We start from the raw sequence: 20,788 nt of genomic DNA, 5'->3' as shown, positions 1-20,788 counted from the left end.
AATAATGCCCCTGAGGCAGATTCATGAAACAGGAAAAGGATCTGTTTGTTCAATCACTTGATGTGGACTTCTGCTGCTCCTGAATCAGCACTACTTGCTGCTGAAGACATCTGTTCCACAGCTTCTTTAAAAAGGCTGGAGGAACTTTCTTTCAGGAAACCTGGAATTCTCAGCTTATTTCTTGGTGATGTTGGACATTTTTCAGAGATTATCTTGTTGAAATAGGAGTAAAAAGTGTTCCTGGGAGCCTTATATAGAAAGGAAAAGACAAGCATTTCACACAAAGATCTCTTTGGTCGGTTTCCAGAACTTTAGACGTATAAAGTTATGAAAAGGGGAAGAGGTAAGAAGCCTGTGATATGGATGTGACAGGAAAGATGTAAAATTAAGAAGTTTTGGGAATATTTTGTTTTTAAATGTAATTAGATGTGTGTGCTGAAATACATAGAAACACTTCATTAATTTCAAGAACTGATAGTGCTGATTTTTCAAAATGTATCCAGTGGCCGTTGTATAATTACTGTTCAGGAACCACACATAACACCTGAGTTGCAGTAAATTACACGCTGTTTTTCACTCTAACCTACAGATTATTGGAGGAGCTAAAATAGGTGCTGCCAACACCATTCTAACAGGAGTAAAGTGAAATCATAGATTTTCCAAATCCAAATGAGATCTCAGGTTTTCTGACTCCTAAATGCCAACAACCTTACAATCTAGTTGTGTAGAAACAATATACATCTGTTTAAAAAAAAAAAAAAACCAGGGCACGTTTGAGAATACCACTGAGTTCAAATTAGACTGTTCAACAGTACAAAGAAACAAAGTTGTGAATGGATTAGGATTCAACTGATTAATTCATTTTGAGGGAGAGGGTGGCAACTACGGTTTAAAAGAAGGGAGAGGTGTAGGCCTGTAAGGCTCTTTAGAAATTTAGTCCGTTGTTTCTCAAAGCCATCATCTGCATTAGAATTCCCTTCATAGCATGTTAAAAAGTAGAGCCCTGTGCCCTGTCACTGATATATACCTAGTATATTTGACGGTCAAAAGTGAAAAACTTTCTAATGCTCCATTCTTCTATACAACAAAATTAGTTTAAGTAACAATCATGAAATAATAATGACCAGAAAAGGACTGAAGATTTTTATTGGAAAGTCACATAATGAAGGCAGTCAAAACTTAAAAGTTAAAAAATAACAAATATTAGAGGAACAAACAGCAAAACAATTTTTCTAATTTTTATATCTGCCTGAAAGTTTTAACTTCATCTTTTGTTAACAGATCAATATGACACTTCATGTAAATAACTGTCTAGCAGTGAAGTGAGTTTTAATAAAATGGAAACATCAAAAGATATCTTAGATAGCTACTAAGTCACACTGCTAATGTAATGCTTTATTTCTTAATTAATTTTAGTCTTAAGCAGAACGATAAGCAATTAAGGGTAAATTTCAAGTTTAAAAGATATGATTTAAAGTTCTGTAAAATATTTCACATATGAACTAGATTCAGCACGTACCCAATGGTCCCACGAGATGACTGAATGAGATGAAAGGATGGAGTCAAGGGCCCAAGGCTACCTTCAATAGAAGGGACGCAAGAGTGACTGGCGGGGAGACTAGTTGTGGGTGCGGGTGCGTTTGCAGATTTTATGGCAGAAGGGGGAAGAAGTTCTTTCTCAGAGTTTCTATGACCAAGAATGAGAGAGGAATTGGAAAGGGCTAGGGATTAGGGATTTAACAGCAGTGCAGACAGTTTAATGGAGAGTAGAAAGAGTTGACTACGAGGGAACTGCCTCTGGCTGAGGCAGGACTGGACACCACTTCAGTGCTCCTTTTAATAAACCACACTGAGAACACACGCCTACTGGGAGAAGTGTTTTGCGGGCATGGGCGGCAGGTAGGGTTGACAAAAACACATGGATCATCTGAGGTAGTAGTTTCTGCTTTAAGATATTCCAGCTCTACTTCTAGACATTTTAAGCTCTTCTTCAAAATAACAAAAGAGAAGAATTCTATGTGAAAAATGACTAAACATTTTGTCTCAATCTACTGGCTTAAATCTGTTGGAAAATGAAGCATGCTGTAAGTATGTTCTTGTAGGTGTTGTGGCACTGGACACTGTTACTAGCTCATCAAGCTGCACCAGCTTTGAAGAGAGTCACTCCTACGTTAACTATCATTATCATTAATGACGTGTGTACCCACACACCAAGTTGGGCAGCTTCAGGTCTGTAAATAGTACTGGACATATTAACTTAATCATCACATGCCTGAAGCCTCTAAGCAGTACATGACCATATTTTACACATCAAATTAGCTATGATCTTAAAAACAAAGTCTGAGACTTTGTAAAGGGGTTAACCTTTAAATATGGAAGACTGTGATTCATGCTTTGAATAGTCATTATGTCAGCTGTGGTTGCTGGTTGTTTGAACATAACCTAAAACAATCAGGCTTAGTGACACGAAGGTGTTTGGAAAATATCTAATGCGTGCGGGAATGAAATCCCAGTCAGGCAGTTAACAAAATTAAGCTGTGTTTGGGCTATTCCCAATATCTTGATGTATTCTGGTTAAATGATTAATGTCATAAACTTGTCACTACAATGATTTTTGAATGGTCCCGTCTGAATTTACATTCAATATTTTATTAATTGCTAACTATGTGCCAAGTTCTCTGTAAAATTCTAGGAACTTAAAAATTAGTAATTCATAGTTTCTTATCTTAAGGGTGTCATAGATATAGATGGGGGCGACAACAATTTATAGTTGTGTGATTATGGGGCAGAGGTGGCAGAAGGGTGAGTGATCATTATATTGTCTAGAAGCTGGAAGTTGGCCAATGTCCAAGCTCTGTTTTAAGGGATGACTTTGAAAGGTGGATGAGAGGGAAGAACATTCTAGATGAGGAAACTCATGTAAATCATGTGTAAAGGTGAAAAATGCCAGGAGATATGGTTAGAGAGATGGGTTGTTACCTAATGAGATTCATATGCTAAGAAGTTTAAGTTGTATCTAACATACAAAACAACATCAGTAAAGGTTGTAGGCACGTAAGAGGCATGATCAGATCCTAGATGGAGTATCAGATGAGTTGGGAGGTGAGCTGAAGTATAAATTGAGGGCCTGAAAAAAGTGTAGGACATCAACAGATGTTGGAGTGTTCAGTATGGGGGAAACAGTTCTCTTAAATAAGGACTTACATTTCAGCAGGTTAGACAGATAATGAAAGGTAAAACACAAGGATGTAGGGGAACTACAGGCATGTTGGGGAAGGACTCCCTGAGAAAGTGACACTGAAGCTGAGACCTGGAGGAAAAACAGGTTTTTAAAGACTGGAACTGACTGGAAGTGAAGCACTCAGGGTGTTGAGTAGTAGACCCTACATACTCTTCCTAAAAAGAACACTTTCTTTTGCCCTCATGGGAAATCAAAGAACCTAAAATGTTTATTAAATTTAAAATAATAATAATAATAATAATGTGATGAGGACAAGACTGTCTCTTGCCTCTGCTCCCATAGTACCTTATATTTGCATCATTCACATCTGTATTAGAATTACTTGAGAATTTGGAAGAGGATCAAATAAAAGGACACATTTAAGAGCAAAGAGGGAGACACTTCAAAAGGGAAGGAGAAGGAAAAATATATTTTAAAATGTAAAATGGCAAATGGTTTAGAAAGCTCAAATTAAGCCTCAGCATTGTCCATTTAATGCTTTAATTGGAAGGTTCCTATTAATCTGCAACTTTAGCAAGAAAAGTACAGTGGACAAAAATGAAACTGGATCAAGGACTTCCAATCAAGAAGCTTGGCTGAGAAGTCATGTTGCATGAGGACTTCTTGTTTGTTCCTATTTTCATTTATCAACGGAGAGTACAGAGGGTTTTCAATATCCGTGGTCTGAAGGAAAATGTAACTTGTTGAGAATAATTATGGACACATGCAGTATTGCGAACCTGTAATAGTGTTTTCCCTAGATATATACATAAATATAATAAAACTAATCTTGACAGTTTCACTTATCACTAGGAAAGCACAATAGGCATAAAAATTCTTAACATTTACACTCTGGAGAAGGTGTACACCTTTAAGGCATGACCCAATCATTTCTGGTCATTTCTTCCAGCCCGTGACTAGGAGAAGATGAAGAATGAATTAACTTTTTTCCCCAAAGAAAGAAGTCAGACAAGTAACACTGAAAACAATTTATTTAGACATTGTTATTTCATAAGAATATAAGCATATATTCATCATATAAACATTCTCATTTCATAAGATTATGAAAAGGAATATATACGTATAACCAAATCGCTATGCTGTACACCAGAAATTAACACAAGGTTGTAAACTGACTATACGTCAATTAAAAAAATTTTTAAATAGATATCACTGGCATATTCCAGTCATGTTTTTACATTCGAAGGTGTATTGCATTTGTAATGATGTCACCGATAACTCAGAGGAAGGTCAAGCACCAAGACATTCTTTAGAGGCTTAATATTGTGCTCCACTGACCAGTTTCCTGGCTGAATCCCTTCTCACCACTTATTTTGTGTGCTGATTACCGTGCTGTGCCTAATAAAATCAGCTCCTTTCTTCAGTTTCGCCAGTTCACACCTTCCCCCCAAGGCATAACAATTCAGCCTCTTAAATTTCACTTCCCTGCTGTATCTTGTTGGGGTGGCGTAATAAAAGTCCAGCTTAACAACAACAACAAAAACTAAAGTGACATGCCCAAGACAAGACCTCTTTGGGCTGTATAGGAAGGGAAATCAAAAACAAATAAAGTGGTAATACCTATAAGCTGTCTCAAACAACTTTCAGATACTGGGTCAGCGTGATGGAAACGGAAACTCCATAATGCTTACCAGTTGTTTAAATTTTTTTTTTTTTAAATCAGTTCCCACCATGACAAATGAAGGACAGCAGACCTGGCTTCCCGGTAGTGTTCGTTCGGCTTGGGTGCCCTTGAAAGCGGCGATAATACCCATTTTTATGCAAACACAACTCAAGAGCCCTTTAGGTACTGAGCGGTTAGCGGTAGCACCTCCAAGCTTTTATTCACGCCAGATATTCCCGGATATAGCAGGGAGTTTAGACACATTATACACTATTCTACCCGTAGATTCTGCTCACCAGACTGTAACACTTAAGCCGTGTGGCCAACCATCACCCCTGAATCAGGACCCCCCGAAATCGCTCCCCACCGCTTCGAGGCCTCGTGCTAACCCTCTGGGAGCTCATCATCAAGCTGAACGTGGGCGGTCGCGGCGCCTGCGACTTCCAGCCGACCGAGCCTTAGGTCTTTCCCCCTCGGACGTCTCTGTGCCTCACCTGGCCTGAGGGTGCGCGCCGCCCGCAGGTGCGGAGCTACCCGGAAGCCGGTCAGCGGCCCGCAGCCCCGCCCGAACGCAGCCCTCCCGGCACCCGGTCCCCTCACAGGCCCTGGCCCGGCGGCGAGCGCCCCGGGGGCAACGAGGAGGCCCCGGACCCTCGGGTGCCTCCCCCGCACCCCGCGCCAGGCTACTCCGGGAGTTGGCGGGGTCGGCGAGCTCAGGCCCACTCGCTGCAGCGGGGAACGTCAAGCTCACCTTGGGGCAGTCGCGCCCGGACGGCGGCCAGCAGCGAGTCTCGGGGTCACGAGAGAACAGCCAGGTCACCCGCCCGGAAGCCGCCTGAGGCGGAGCCGACGCCGGCCTTCCCGGCAGCCCGCCGACTTCCGGCAGCTCGCCGACTTCCGGACCTGCGCGGAGCCTCCCTGCGCGGCCGCGGTGCCCCTCCCCCGCCCGCTTCCCGGCGTGCCCCGCGGAGGAAGGGACGGAGTCGACAATAACAAACCCGCGGCGGCCGTGTCCGCGGCCCTGCCGAGCCCTCGCCGCTGCCTCGGGGTCCCCGTCGCCCGGCCCCTCGGCTCTGCCCGGCCGCGGCCTGCCCTCCACCGGCCCCCGGGCCCCCACCCAGAGCCGAGGGGCCTGACCGCGTCCGCGCCGCCCGGAGGTGGCGGCCGGGCGGGCACCGGCGCCGGCGGCTGTGTCGGTTGGCGGCGCCGATGGGCGGTTGGTAGCCGCCGCCGAGGACGAGGCGGCGGCGGAAGATGGTGCCGGGTGCCGCGGGCCCTGCTGCTGCTGCCGGCGGAGGAGGAGGCGCCGCCCGGTGAGTCCCGGGCGCGGCGGGCGCGGGCCTGTGCGGTCCCGGTCCCCGGCGCCCCCGCCGGCCTGAGGGAGCGGCCCGGGCCGAGGGGCCCGCCCGCCCCGGCGTCCTCGCCGCCGCCGCCCGGCTCGGCCCCGGAGGCCGCCCTGCCAGCGCGAGGGTCGGAGGCACGGCTGTGTCCCGCCCCGGAGTGCGAGGATCCGGATAAAGTTACTCCGGGGATGACTCAGCCTCCGCCCGCCCCCCGGGTGGGTGTGGGACGCGCCGTGTGTGCGGGTCTCCCGGCTTCCCCGGTGGCGGCAGGACCGCGGGAGGCACGGCGGCTCCTGGGGGACGCCTGTGGTTCCTTCCCCCGCCCGGGGGCTGTGCGCCGCTTCTGCTCTGGTTTCGTAATCGGCTGCTCTCCACCATGGCTGGAGCGCGGTGATCCGCCGGGCGGGGGGCCTGGGCGCCGGTGAGCTCCGATGTGCCCGCGGTCGATCGAGTCAGGTTACCGCGAGACGCTAGGCCGGGGGTGGTCGCCGCGGGCCCGCCGGGCCGAGAGCACGATCTGAGCCGGAGGAGAGTGTGCCTGCCTGCTTGCTCGCCGTCTTACTGTACATACAGTTTGTAGGTTCTCGTGTGTGGAGGGTGCTCCCGTGATTCAGCCCAGGGCTGGGAAGGTTGGCGACTTAGGAGGAGACCGCTCATTTTCAGTAGAACAATCTCATTATGATGTTTCGATACTTGATTCAAAGAGGGTCCTTCCAATTCTGACATTACTACTGAGAAGCAGAGGACCACTGAGGAAAGTGGCTGGTTTGATTTGGGGCTTACTTGATCTGTAAGCAGACCCTTGCTTGGGGAGGGGGTGTGTGAAGATATTTTTCCTTTGTTGGTAACGTAACAGAACATGGCCTGAATGAACACATTTTCTTAGCAACATTTTAGTGTGTATGTGTGTGTATGTTGGTGTATGTTGTGTTCAAAATCTAGGTGGAGTTTTGTAAAAGGGATGTTTTGTGTTGGTGTTTATGTTGGTCAGTGCCTGTTGATGGAAGTTGAATATGGACTCAGGCGATTTTTTTTTTTTTAGGTAATTTTGTTTGGTCTATTTTGAATCTTTTATGTTAGTCAAAGTTAGGGTTGGTTGTTGGCCTAATTCTTACGTCGTGATGTTAGGATGACAGGGAAGACGGGAAGTTGACTCCTCTGAGAACATTTTTCTGGCCCTTGCTAACAAACACAAGGTCGGAATACATGACAGATTGACTTTTAGCAAATGAAATTCGTTAAGTCAGACAGGGTGTAGGCCACTAGACCTCTGGTTTTGAAAAGCCACACTTTTGAACTGAAATTTTTATTATGTAAGCTTGAGAGGAGCTTTTATTTGTCCTCTAATTTGGAGACTGTCTTTAAATTCTCATGCATTCAGCAAATGTTTGAACACCTGCCATATGCTCTACTTTGCAGATATATGTAACTTATGGATGTGTTTATAAAAAGTAATGGGTAGTAAGATTGTCTCATTGGGGTAGTGCTATTCTATAACCCCAGTAAGCCTTTTGTATGCAGGAAATACTGGTTCAAGAAACTCAAGTGAAAATCTAGCAGCCCCTTTCCACACACACTCATTCGTAGTTACTTACTTACCAAGGCAGACCATTGAACCAGTTACTGCAAGGAATATAAAAATGTATGCAGTATGACTTTTGGCTTATAAAAGTAAGGAAATTGAGGTCCTGAATGCAATTACTTACCGTTTAAGCATTATTGGACATCTGAAGGAAAGATTTAAGAGACGTGAGAAAGCCAGCTGTGTGACTCTGGGGAAAGAACACTGGCTGAAGGAATAGTAAATACAAAGGCTCCGAGGACTTGGCACATGCCGGCAAAAGTGAAAAGATCACCGAGACGGGCCAGGGCGGGCACGGGGAGCGGGAGCTGGAGGAGGAGGCTGGGGTGGTAGCGGGGCTCTACGGGTTTTCAGGTTTGGGGGTGCTCTCAGTAAGAACTGATGTGCTCTAACCCCACCTGTGCAAAGCACAGAGGTTTGTGCAGTAAACCCCGCGAAGCTGGAAAGCAACTTGGAGCCAGATTCATTTGTTTTTTTCATGAAATGTTAAACCCCAGGAAGACCCAGTTTTAGCTCCAGTGACGTGAAGAGTGAACAAGAGGAGCTTTATATGTAAAGCTTTGTATAGACAGTTGTAGAAAATGGTGAAACACTGGAAATTTTAAGGAAGATAAATTGCAAATGCAGCCTGCTTGAAGATGCTGAAATAGACACAGTGCTAGGGAAGCAGATTGCGGAGGGCTCGAAGATTCTGTACTTGCAGTCTCTCCGTAATAATTAGAAGTATATAATTCTAGTTATTACATTACTCTGGTGCTTTCACTGTCGTGGACCTAGTAAACCTGATTTGTCTGTTGTCAGGACTCCTGTCCAGAGCCCTGAGAGGACAGCTTTTCTTTCTGACCCTCAGTGAAGTTACGTTCTGTTAAATTACTCTGTGTAGGTGCAGTTCTCGAGCACCTCCAGGCACCTTTCTTCCACTGGTTAGTCGCTGCTTTCACAGCTGTAGAGTGGGTGCCCTGCGGATTATGGAGTGACACTCCCACCCCTGCCACTGTGATTTTGCTCTCTGTTGAGTTGTCATATTTTATTGCCTTGTAATTGTCCTAAGAGGTGAAAATAATTGTGGACAAGCCCCCCTCCATTTTAGTTACTAGTTTAGGACTATCCACATCATTTTTTCCTTCATATGCTGCATATGATTGGTTAGTAACTGTCCAGAATATCTGTTGAAATGTTAGTCAAATCTGTACAATACTGTTAGTATTTCCATGGCTGTTTTGGCCATTATACTGGAAATTCTAGATGTGCGCATCCTTTTTTGATGTTGCTATATGTTTACATATAGTCTTGGTTTAATAGAATGGAGCTGATTCAACGTTTGCTGTAAAGATAATTTTGGTTTCATTTCTTACTCTCAGTATCTCATATAAAATGAAGCATAGACCTAGAAAATCTTTGCTGTAGATACTATTATGTGAGAAGTTAGAGTTTAAAAAAACAGAATTCACATTTAAAGAAATTGTCATAGCTTGATGTTGCCGCCTCTTAAAAATCATGCCACGCACAGCCCTGGATGTAGCGTCTTAACTGGGAGGGTAATGTGGGAGAAGTGGGTGTGGCTTCCAGGCTTGGCCCGTGTGGCTGGAGAGCTATTTTGTAGTAGACTGCCCTAAGCTCATTTAACCGTTATTCTGAGTTTCTGTTAAGCAAAAGCTATCAAATGACATATATATGAAATTTTTTAAATTCATTAAGAATAAAATCTAATGATATTCTCTATTGGGACAAGTTTTTTAGACTATTTACTAATATTTCCAATTCCAAATTATCTTTAAGTCATGCACTTTATGCAGTGTTTTTGACTGGACACCACAGCGTGTGATCTATCTGTGTGTACTGATATGGAAAGGTCCTCATTTTGCTGTGTTATTCAGCTCAATCAAGTTGCAGGTCCGCTTGACAATCTCTCATTTTTGAGAGATTACGCTGTCCACAGACCACACGTGCTTCTGTGTCCATGGGAAACCCTCAGGGACGTGCTCCAGGCTGTTGGGAGTGCTTCTGTGCGGCCATCCTTGCCTTGTGTGGTGCAGACAGGGTGTTCGTTTAGGACCCCCAACCTTGATGGAAAGCTTCCCTTGGAGAATGCGAAGGAGATGGCTGACCTGCTCTTCTCTTTTTCTTTTCTTCTTGGCAGAGAAAGGGCAGGATCAGATGGGAATAAGTCTGATCTGGAGAGGCTGAAGCCCAGTGTTCAGTCCCTGGTGACTTGGACACCCCATTTGTGGTGAACGTTGCTGTTTTCATTGAGGCAGCAGTGGCCCCTTGGTGAGGGCCAGTTGCTACAAATTACACTGCAGAATTGCAAGTCAGACAGAATTTTTCCTAATCCTTCTTTCTCTGTGAAGCTTTTGGCCCGCCTTGTCCAGCATCATCCATGTGTTCTACTAGACTGGAAAGCACCTTGAGGGTTCTTGTACTCCTGCACCTGGCATGGTGTGTGGCTTATGTCAGGCGTTCAGTATTGGTGTTGTTTGGGGAGGTCAGAAGTTGTGGTCTAGGATTTTCCCTTTGTTCTCCCCATGTAAGGAGGCGGATTCCAAGTTTTGAATGGATTAGACCTGTTGACAGTAAGCTGGAATGACTGACCAGATCCTTGTAGGGGTGATCTCTCAGAGAGGACATTGTAAATTAATTCCAATGATAAATGATAGTGTTTTTTATGAGTGTGGGAGATGCTTTCTTGTTTTGAGGGGCTTGGATGTACAGTTATAACGCCTGTATGTCTGGTAATAAATGCAGTGGAATCAGTATTTTAGAAAATACACCTCTCCTTTCCCCCTCATTTACAGCTGACTGCATCCCAAAAGGATCTTGGCAGAACAGATGTCCTTTCTCGATGTGAGATTATTTCCCCCCATATACGATAATTCACACCACTTCATAGCTAGTTAAGATCCCCACCTGTGATTAGGGAAGACTTCCCAGAAGGGCTAATTGGACTCAGAAGGGCCTTTTGACCACACTTGGTTGAGTGAAACTCAGGTAAGCAGAAATGGGGGCAGGTGTTTTATCTGGGAAGACTGTGTAAAGTGGGAGTGCAGGTTTCGTGTGGGGGAGTAGTTGGAGATACTTTTAGAAAGAGAAACTGGGCTTCCTTAGGGCGTCCTTGAATGTTGGAGATTCATTAATAATTGCCACCATCTTTAAAGCTTTTATCGTACTCCTTGCGCCGTAAAGTAATCTGAAATACATGATTGCTGTCCTCCCCCCCCATCCCCGTCCACTCTGCGGAAGGGATCATTTCCGTCCTAGATGGTGAGCTGATGTGTGGAGGTGTCTGAGGCTCAGTGGGAGAGGTGATTTCAGTTGCAGGTAACTCTGCTCCAGAATCTGCCATTTTAATGCTAATCGAGCTTTCTGCCAGAGTTGGCAGACTCACACCTTTAAAGGGCAGGCAGATGCTGAAGTTAAGTGAGACTGTCCAGTGCTGAGCCAGGTCCTAACGGAGGTCATGGGAGAGGGAGCTGCAGGGAAGGGAACAGCGTAGGGGCCGCTGACTTGTAACCTGCTTTGGCAATGGTGAGGGTCCAGGAGGCGAAGCAGCTCGCCTGGGGTGTTTCTCTTTGGTGGGTGTGGTCAGGAAGGGCTGGAACAGGATGGAGAAGTTTCCAGGCTCTAAAATAAAGGTTATGTCATTGGAAAATGAGGGGTTGAATTATAAAGGGAAAAGGAATAGGACTTAGACAGAAGTAACTGAAGTCTTGGGTAACAAGGGTAATTTTGTTCACAGAAGAAGTTAGGGAATAGCTTTTGTTGGTTTGTTTTGGGTTGGGTTTTTGTTGTTTTGTTAAGGCAGAGTACTGGAGTGAAATTTATGTGTTGAGTTGGAGGTGCAGTATGATTTCTGACTGGAAATGCTTGGCAGCGGTCAGGTGCTAGTCCTGAGCTGAGGACGGAGAGCTGGGGGGGGGGGGTTATAACATGAACTTATGACTGTACTGCCCTTGGTTTGAATGCTGTTCCGTGAGTTGGGAAGTCTCCTTCTTTTCTGTATCAAAATAATTTAGGTTAGTTGAGGTCCTTCAGGGTCACACAATCCATAGTGGGGACAGGACTTGAATGTACATCTTCTGATTCCAAATCTCATGTTCTTTTCACAGTTCTCTTCTCCCTCTTACGGGTATACCAAGACCGTAATTGGAGAATGAAATTTGAGTGACTGTCTAGGGTTGGGAACTGTGCGAAGTGGAGAGGTGGAGCTCTGCTTGAGCCCCCAGGTGGGGGCAGCCTGAGACCAGCAGGTGGGGCGGTTGTCTTGTCTCTTATCTGGACCAGCTCTTCTAGGACAGCATTGGCAGGTCCTGTATTTCTTTGCAAAGCATAGAAATGTTGTCTTTTTTTCTTTTTCAAAATGGAAATAAGTATTTTTAACCCCAGATTGTAAATGTGAATTTTAGAGACCAGGGAGGAAGTCCTGCATCCAGAGTTAGCCTTTGTTAAAAACATTGATGTTAAACTGTTCTAGACCCTTTTTTTAGTGCTCTTTACATTTTTAATGCTAATACACGTAAATCCCTCAGCATTAATTAATAAAATAAGCATAAAATCCACAAACAGGTCACAGGCTGGATTCTATAACTGGCTTTACTTACTAAATAATAGATATATCACGCATTGGTAGCTATAGGTCTAGTGAACATTTTAAAATGTCTGAATGAAGCCACATTAAATAGTTGCACCGTGATTTATTTGACTGGCACCTAGGAGAGTCATTTTTCCGGTTTTCAATGTTAATAATGGTGTAACAGAAATCATTGGATATGTCCCTTTGTATACTTGTCTGGTTATTTGCTTCCAGTACATCTCAAGATGCAGAATTGCTGGTTTGCACATTTTAAATGTTGGTGCACATTGCCAGATTAAATCTCCTTAAAAGTTGGACCAATTTATATTCTTGTCAAAACTGTGCCAGTGTGCCCACTGTGCCTTGTCAGTGTTTTATTCATTTTAATCATCAGTAGTAATCTGAAGTGTAAAAATGGTATTTATGTAGACCTTGTTTTTCTGCATGCTGTAGATAACCATTTATTAGAATACTTTGTTTGGACAATTTATCCATTCTCCCAATTTGAGATTCTATTGTGCATCTGTGTGTGTGCATTTAAAGATATGCTTGAATCTGTTCTGTTCCGTATGTTAATGGGCCAGAATCCTAGTTGTAATTACTGTGATAGTATGTTTGACATGTTTTGATAAATGTTCTTTCCTACGGTGTCTCAGTGTATGTGTAGCAGACTCTTTAAAGTTATATTCTCAATGGACAGAAAGTAAAGACAGTGTTTACACAAAGGGCCACATAATTTTAAGAAAATCTTGTGTCAGTGGGTGAGTCACTAACCCTTTGCTTTTAATTTAAAATTGCTTTGTATTAAGTCATGTAATACTAAGTGATTTCATTTTGAGGAGATTAAGAAAAGTTTATATATAAAATGAGCATGCCAGATTTTAGAAAATCTTGACTGGTGGAAAGTAGTATTATGAACTAGGCTTGTATTTTACGTAAAACTTAAAAACTTAGCTTGTAATTCCTTCAGTGGTGGTTGACTTCTGTGCTTGTACTTTTTTTGGGGGGGGGTTAGGTAATTAGGCTTATTTATTTTTAGAGGAGACACTGGGGACTGAGCCCAGGACCTCATGCGTGCTAAGCACGTGCTCCCCCTTCTGTGCTTGTACTTTACAGTTGCAGGTACTTACCAACTGTAAAGTGCACTTTGTTTACAAAACGGCGGCAGTGAAACGACACAAGTAAAGGCACGAAAGGTGGAGGCTTACTGTCTTTCTTCAGGAGGTCGCTTCAGGTGCCTGCAGCCGTGTGCGGTGAGGCTCAGAAGGGCGGTGCTGGAGTGTTGGTTCAAGGGACTTAGACGGTTGAGTAGATGCTGTCCAGCATTTTTAGTTTGTGGACAAGTTGAAGTGACATTAAAATAACACTGCAGGTTGCGTCCTGGGTGGTGTCCTCCGTGGTGGATTTGGGTGGATACTAACCTCTTGGGTGTCAGCGACGGCAGTCCGCTTGGTTTAGCTGTCACATGTGAATACGTACTCCCTGGCCCCGGAGCCTCTTACGAAGAGGAAGATATATTTAAGGTAGAGATGATGATTATTGTTTTGTTTAGATAAGCAGCCTTGGAATATGTTGGCTAATAAAGAAACTGCCAACAATTAGCTCCTTGGAAGTGATCGCTCTCAGTTACTGTTTGAACGCCGCTTTGTCGTTTGCTTAGTCTCCTGGAGAGTTTCCCACGTGAGAGTCCACTCGCTCAACAGGCCCTCTTGAGTACTTTGTGTTATGTCACAGAGATATTTCCTGTCCCTCGGCAACGTTTTGGAGTATTTACTGAGAAGTTGGCATTGTGCTAAATAGGCTCTTTTGCACGGATTATTTAACTTGTTTTCCATGAAAGCTGAATGAGGCAGGTATTACTAATACCCCGCTTCACAGGTTAGGGAGTGGAAATTTAGATGGACGTGCAGTGATGGGAATTTTTTTTAAGTCCAGTTACTTACTTGACAGTAAAACCATGTGGCTCCTGGATTGGCTGGAGAAGATGTAATTCAGAAAAATTTTATGACTTTGATTTAGATTACACAGAATTGGCCTTTATATAGGTCTTATGACATTTCTTTTAAAAGAACTCAAAATAGTAGCATGAATAAATATATTTTGTTCGTTCTGTTACCCATTTAGAGCAGTTAATTTTATAACCCATACTTGAGTTAAAATCCGACCAGAGCTTTTACTTTGCTCACACACAAATTCTTATTTCCATCCCTTATTGTGTCCAATATACAAATTATGAAAAAATTAAATGTAGAAATAAAATCTTTCTATACCAAACTTAACCTTGCTGTGAAGCTGTGACCTGACCACCTAAAAATTAGTAATACAAGGTTGAAATAACAGCTCAAGATAGAAATAGATTTTTTAAAGGACTCTAGTCTAATAGGAGCTAGGATAAAGAAGTGAGAACTTGAATCGCGCAGTTTTCTGAGGGGCTGTAGCTGATGGCCACGTGGGGATCTGGATGGTGCCCCTCTCTTGGCACTGAGGCCCCGCATTCACGTAGGAGGGTCCTGGCGCCCTGGCGCGTTGACTGCTTACTGCCGGTTTCCATATGCAAAGACCTTGCCGTGTGAGTCTTGAGGAGGTTGGCACTGTGGGTGTCCTCCAGGTCATCTTCCCTCTCAGTGTAGTGACAGGCCCGGGAACTCTTAACTCAGAAGTAACTTGCTTTTTCATGTCTGAGTGCGGTTTGAGAGTAAGAGTGCCTTGGCTGTCATTGATACTTTCTGATGACGCAGTGTTGATGCAACATGGAAGTTGGGTGCGTCCATATCTGCACATACGTGCTCACTTATGGGAGCTAGGATTTCATTTTATTGGCAATTGTTACTGTCCCTTTATTTAGTAAAGCATAATGTTTGTGCCCTGCCATGGACGCGGTGGTCACAGAGTCCTTATGTACAGACATTATTTGTATAATTTGCTCATTTTCATGCATTGGCTGCAAAGATGATATGCTGAGAGCTGACATGGTGTACCCGGGTCAGACCTACTTCACAGTGGGATGAAGATTGTCTTTGAGAAATTATGGAAAAGAAAATTTCTTAGCTCTGTCTTAACCACAGCGGAAGACTGCTCCAGAAGTGTTTCAATGACTTGTATCCATCAGCGTGAGAAAGGATGACCAGTAGGTATGGGGGAGGTTAAATTTGTGTCCAGCATGAGTGGAGGGAGGTGGGCTCATCACTGCTAGGGTGCACGCAGCCCCTGTACAGGCGGGTGTAACTGTCATGTTGTTCCAGGAGCTCACTCATGGCCAGTCTTGCTTCAGCTGTGTGCACCCCTCGCTCCCCTCTCTTACTGCTCTGGTCCTGCAGCACCTCTGCAAGGAGGATGTTCTCTCTCCCTTTGAGATGAGAGGCGTGTGTTTGTTGATGTATTAGTTACCTGCCCCATCAACGCCAGCTGCTTTTCAGAAAGGTCATAATTATTTATAGTAGAGTCCCACCTATAATATTTGAATGCTAAATAGGATTATTAAAATAATTGTGATGATTTTTGTAATATTTTATCATGGAAACTTGCAAGCATACACAAAACTAGAGAGAATGTAACAGTGAAACCAGTCTGTCCATCCTTTGTGCTTTAATGGTGGATCGGTGTCTTGCTCGTCTTATCTGTCCCCTGCCCAGCTGACCTCAGCTGACCTCAGCTGACCTCTCCCTTCCCTGCCTCACGTCCTTCCGTCTTTCATTTGTTTCTGCTAGAATGTTTTAAAACATTTCAAATATTATTTTACACATGAATTTTTTTAGAACTAATTTTTAGAATTATTATTTTGTAACTAAAATACCATTATCCAAAAAGAGGAATAGTGATTCTTAAGTATAATCTAATACCTGGTCCATATTTAGATTTCCACACTTATTTCAAGTATGTCTTTTTACAGTGGTTTCTTTGATTTCAGGATCCAGACAGGTGCACACATTACATGTGGTTATTTTACCTCTTACATCTCCGTTAGTAGGTAGAATTCTTCCTCCCTTGTCTTTTTGAAGCCATTTGTTGAAGAAACTAGGTCATTGTCCTATAGAATGCTCATTTCTGATTTAGATGGTGGTTTTCTTATAATATTGTTGACTTTTTTCCTCTGTGACTCCTTGTTGTGTATAAACTGGGAACTGTAGGTGGATGTAGAGGCTTAGGTAGATTTTGGTTCATTTTTTGCAGGGATGGGGAGCAGCGGTCCTTTATGGCGGGGTTGTGCTCGTGTCCAGCGGAGACGCGCAGAGACACTGTCAGTAGCAGAGTGATAGGCGGTCAGTGTGTTCATGTCTGTCAGCCCCATCACATCGCACTTCTCCTCATTGTGACAGTGCATGGTTGTCTAGATCTGTTACTTCATTGCAAAATGGTCATCTTCTGTGTTCTGTCTGTAGTGTTAGCTGGAGTTTGTCTGCAGAAGAGGCCATTCCTTCAGCAAGTGTTGGTTTTCCCCAAGGTCGGTGCCCCAGGAGATGCATGTATGTCCTTCCCTCCCCAGCTCTGACACTAGGTTGCTGCCCCAGCTCCCTGGGTGTTTCTTCTTTCTTTTTTGGGTAACATTATGAACACTTATTATTTGCCATCGTTCCGTTGATGCCCAAACTGTCCCAGCTTAGCGAAGCCTCTCCAGGTTGACCTCTTCGCCCTTCTGACGCTGTCTCGTTAGTCTGTGGCGGCTTCCCAGCTTTTCTATCACATTGAGGTGTTCCAGGCTTACATGCTGGGTACGTTTTGGAATCAGCCACTTCTCTAGAGCTTCTTTGGGGAAACCACGTGTGGGTGTGCAGGGGTTTTAGTCCACTCTGGACTGAGATGGAACAGTCCCCACAAGTCCACTCCCACCGGGAGCACCAGCCACAAGTTTGGTGTTGTCCAGGACCCCCTCACTTCAGACCAACTGACTGCAGAGTCCAGGGTTCCCAAAATTACCTTTGAGTTAAATTCACTAGGAAAGCTCACAGAATTGAGGAAGGCGCTATACTTATGATTACAGTGTTATTGTAGTGGGAGGCTACAAGTTAAACTCTAGCAGACGAAGGAAGATATGCAGGGAGGGGGGCCTGGCAGGGCTGCAGGTGCAGTGCTCGGGTCCCTCTGTGGGGTCAGGGAGGGCAGCACTGCCTCCCCGTGGCCGGCATGCGCCACAGCACGGACCCCTGGGGAGCCTCCGTGAGTCCTTGGCGTCCAGGGTTGCGTGGGGCTTCCTCACCTGTGACCTCCCTGTGGCGGACCTGCAGGCTCTGGCTGTCCCTGGAGGTCATACGGATGCCGGGTGTCCCAACAGTGTGCGTGTCTGTAAAGAGTAAAACAGGAAAGTGCGGATGTGTGTTTGGGAATTGCTTCTACTTGAAATGAATGCTTTCTTTGCTGTTCTTTCTGAGAGTAGGTATCATGGAGTTTGTGTTTAGATGAAAAATTCTCACTTTGCCCGCTGCGATGTAAGCTTCATGAGAGAAGGTGATAGTAATTTCATCACATTGTTTCCTCTTTTATTCCCAAAGCTAAGAAAATCCCTAGGTTGTACTGGGTTCTCACAGTGATGTTTTTATTGAATTAATGTTATAAATTGACCTGGTTTCAAGCCCCCGGAACTTTGATTTACTAGTTGCTGTCTTCAGGCAAGTTGAGTAACCTCTGAATCTTCTTCCTCTTCTGCAAAGGGAGATGTTAATAATGTGGATGTCTCACCTGTTGTGAGACATCGGTGAAGGAGACTGGCACGTGGTTGATCCCTCCGGAAGTGCTGGCAACGAGCATTTTATGTGCTGTCTCCTCAGGACCCATGGCTGGGGCAGCCCTCAGGCTGACGTCCATGCAGGGCCCCCCAGGGCCGTGGCCGTGGTAGGGGGGTGACAGGATGTGCTGTGGGCCACGATAGACACGGGATGTTGGCGTAGGGCAGGCCAGCGTGGTGTAAGTTAGGTCGTGGGGCGGAGCCGTCGGGGCTGTGTTGTGGGGGCCTGCGTCACCCGTGGGCCGTGGTGGTGGCCCGTGTGCTGGTGGCGGATGCGATGGAGATGACGACGCTGGGAACAGGCAGAAGCAGCCCTGTGGTGAATGTCACGGTGTGGCTTCTTAGCACTCTTCACAAGGATATAGAATAATCCTCTGCTGGGTTATTCATTCATTTTAGTTAGAAAATATTTTGGAGCTAGTTCCCAGGAATGCGTGGTCCTTGCTTTAAAGAAGCTTGCTGTTCAGTGGAGGTGGGAGCTATGAAGTGCGCAGCTGAGAAGTGCAGGTGGAGTCCAGGCAGCAGGGCTCCTGGTGGGGCTGTGCCCTTAGACCTGAGAGGGGCTGGTGGAGGGAGGGCCGGGGAAGTGGGGTCCAGGTGGGGAACAGGCCTGCGAGGCTCAGACTTGAAGCAGTGTGTTTGTTCAGGGAGTCACGCGGTGGGAGGTTGGGGAGGGCGGAGTGGGCGTTACGGAGGAGGGGAGAAGCCGTGTGGCGCCTGTGGTTTTGCTGGGTGTCATCTCCATGGTAAAGGCGCGAGAAGCTGGCATCGGACTGTCCGAGTTCGAGTCCTCACTCACCCTGTGACATTACTCAGGCCCTTGATCCTTAGTTTCCTTATCTCTGCAATGAGGATGATATTGTTTACCGTAAGGGTTTCTTATGAGGATCAGATGAAAGCATTTTATTTAATAAAGGGCTTAGAACAGTCGCCTGGAATATAATAAATACTCACGAGTGGTGGCCACTACCATAAAAATCATCATGATCCTGATTGGTTGGTTTCAGGGAGCAGAACATCGTGGCCCCCCTGGCATGTAGAATGGTCCCTTCAAGGGTGATGTCGGGGAGGGAGGAGGATGGTGAGGGGCGGAGGAGACGGAGCAGGTTGAGAAGCCGTAGTGGAAGTTCGGGGACAGCGAGGGCTTGACTGAAAGCCGTAGCAGGAGGAATAGGGATAGGCCATCAGTAAGCGGTGCGTTGAACTGACCGGGGGTGAGGAAGACGGCGAATCTGGGATAGCACCTGTGAGACTGGCTGCACGAAGGTCCTTCAGCAAAGAGAAGCACACCGGAGCAGAGAGTTGTTCAGGTGCAGGGAGTTGTTCAGGTGCAGAGGAGCTGTGGGAGGGGCCGGATAGAGACCTCGGTCTGGAGAGGTGTTTGGGCAGGTGTGGTGGTCAGCAGGGCCTCGCTGCAGCCCCCGGAGCAGGACAGCGAGCAGGGAGGGCGAGACCCCCGGAGAGTTGACCGAGGAGGGAGAGCCCAGGAAGGGGCTTGTATCTGCCGAGCACCATGGGACCTCTCTTCTTGCCCAGTTCTGGTACTGCCCCTCGGATGTTGGGCGCTGGATCACCGGTCGAGTGCGGACCTACCACAGTCTGAGCTGTTTAAAACAACACAGACGTGTTGTTTTGGGTTTGTGGGTGTGGCTTGGCTAGGGTCTCTCAGAAGGCTGCTGGGAAGGTTTCAGCCAGGGGTGGGGCTTGTCGGAGATTCAGCATGATCTGCTTCCAAGCTCACTGTGGTTGTCGATTCAGTTCCTGGCAGGTTGCTGGACTGAGGCCCTCAGCTTCTTGCTGGCTGTTGGCCAGAGGCCAGCATGAGTTTCTTGCCACCCACGTGGGCCTATCCACATGACAGTTACTCCATCAGAGCTGGCAAGAGGGAAGTTAGTCTTGAATAGCAGTCACGTAAGTGACATTCCATCACCTCTGCTGTGTTTCAGTGACTAAAGACAGATCACAGGCCCCACCCACATCCAGGGGGTCGAGGTTCACTAGAGAGGGGATACCTGGAAGGAGAGGCTCTCTGCTGCAGTTGCCATTTTTTCCCTGTTTTACAAAAGATGAAGCTGAAACCTTTAAGTGACTTGGCCAAGATCATGTAGAAGTAACGGGACTGTTACATTCTAAGGACTGAGAATGACTATGGAGTTTGGCTGTGTTGGGGAGTTCTTTGGGGACTTTTATTTGATGTCTTTTTAATGGAATGGTTAGGTCAAGGTCACATGCTTGTGGTTCAGTGAATGTGCAGGTAGGAAGAGAGACTGAGAAGAGATTACTCTTGCAGAAGTTAACATTAAACTGAAGAGACTGCTAACATTTTTGTTGTCACGTTTAATTATTTCTCTCAATAATAATCCAGAAATCTTTCTTTTCCAGTTCACTGAGTTTCACCAGTAATGCCATTCAGTTGCCAATATCAAGCAAAACAAACATAAGCCACTTTTATTCTGCTTTTTAAGGAAAGTGGTAATCTCTTTCACAGTGCCTGACGGTAAGTCACAGTTCCTACCTTTATAACAGAGATCTTGATCTAATGCATTTAAAATAGTGATTGGAAACATTAATTTTGAAACCTTTTTTGCTCTTTCCTTCTTCCCTCATAATTCTCCTCTAAAGCTCATATGCAAAGAGCATAAAGAAAGATAACTACTAGTTTCTGGAAGTTTGTCTTTCATCACTTAAATTAATTTGGGGGATTTATACCTCCAGTTGTTAAAAGTAAAA

At 45.4% G+C, this 20,788-nt stretch overlaps 1 protein-coding gene and 1 long non-coding RNA gene across 5 annotated transcripts in view; one reads left to right on the top strand and one right to left on the bottom strand.

Annotated features, from left to right (window-relative positions):
• The window catches only part of LOC141575537 (uncharacterized), a 33,129-nt gene extending 27,408 nt beyond the window's left edge, over positions 1-5,721 (bottom strand). The window contains exon 1 of the long non-coding RNA XR_012503178.1: positions 5,596-5,721. This is a non-coding gene — a long non-coding RNA (uncharacterized LOC141575537). The remainder of the gene's footprint in view (positions 1-5,595) is intronic.
• Positions 5,722-5,845: 124 nt separating this feature from the next.
• Positions 5,846-20,788, top strand: part of RB1CC1 (RB1 inducible coiled-coil 1) — an 84,001-nt gene continuing 69,058 nt past the window's right edge. For all 4 annotated transcript variants that reach the window (XM_074354948.1, XM_074354945.1, XM_074354947.1 and 1 more), the window contains exons 1-2: positions 5,846-6,157; positions 20,441-20,555. The gene's annotated coding sequence lies outside the window, so the exon portion shown is untranslated. The remainder of the gene's footprint in view (positions 6,158-20,440; positions 20,556-20,788) is intronic.

The sequence above is a fragment of the Camelus bactrianus genome, chromosome 29 (assembly GCF_048773025.1).
Source record: "Camelus bactrianus isolate YW-2024 breed Bactrian camel chromosome 29, ASM4877302v1, whole genome shotgun sequence".
In the NCBI taxonomy this organism is placed as follows: Eukaryota; Metazoa; Chordata; class Mammalia; order Artiodactyla; family Camelidae; genus Camelus; species Camelus bactrianus.
Note: the sequence above shows the minus strand (reverse complement) of the source record. Positions and strands in the feature narration are given on the sequence as shown.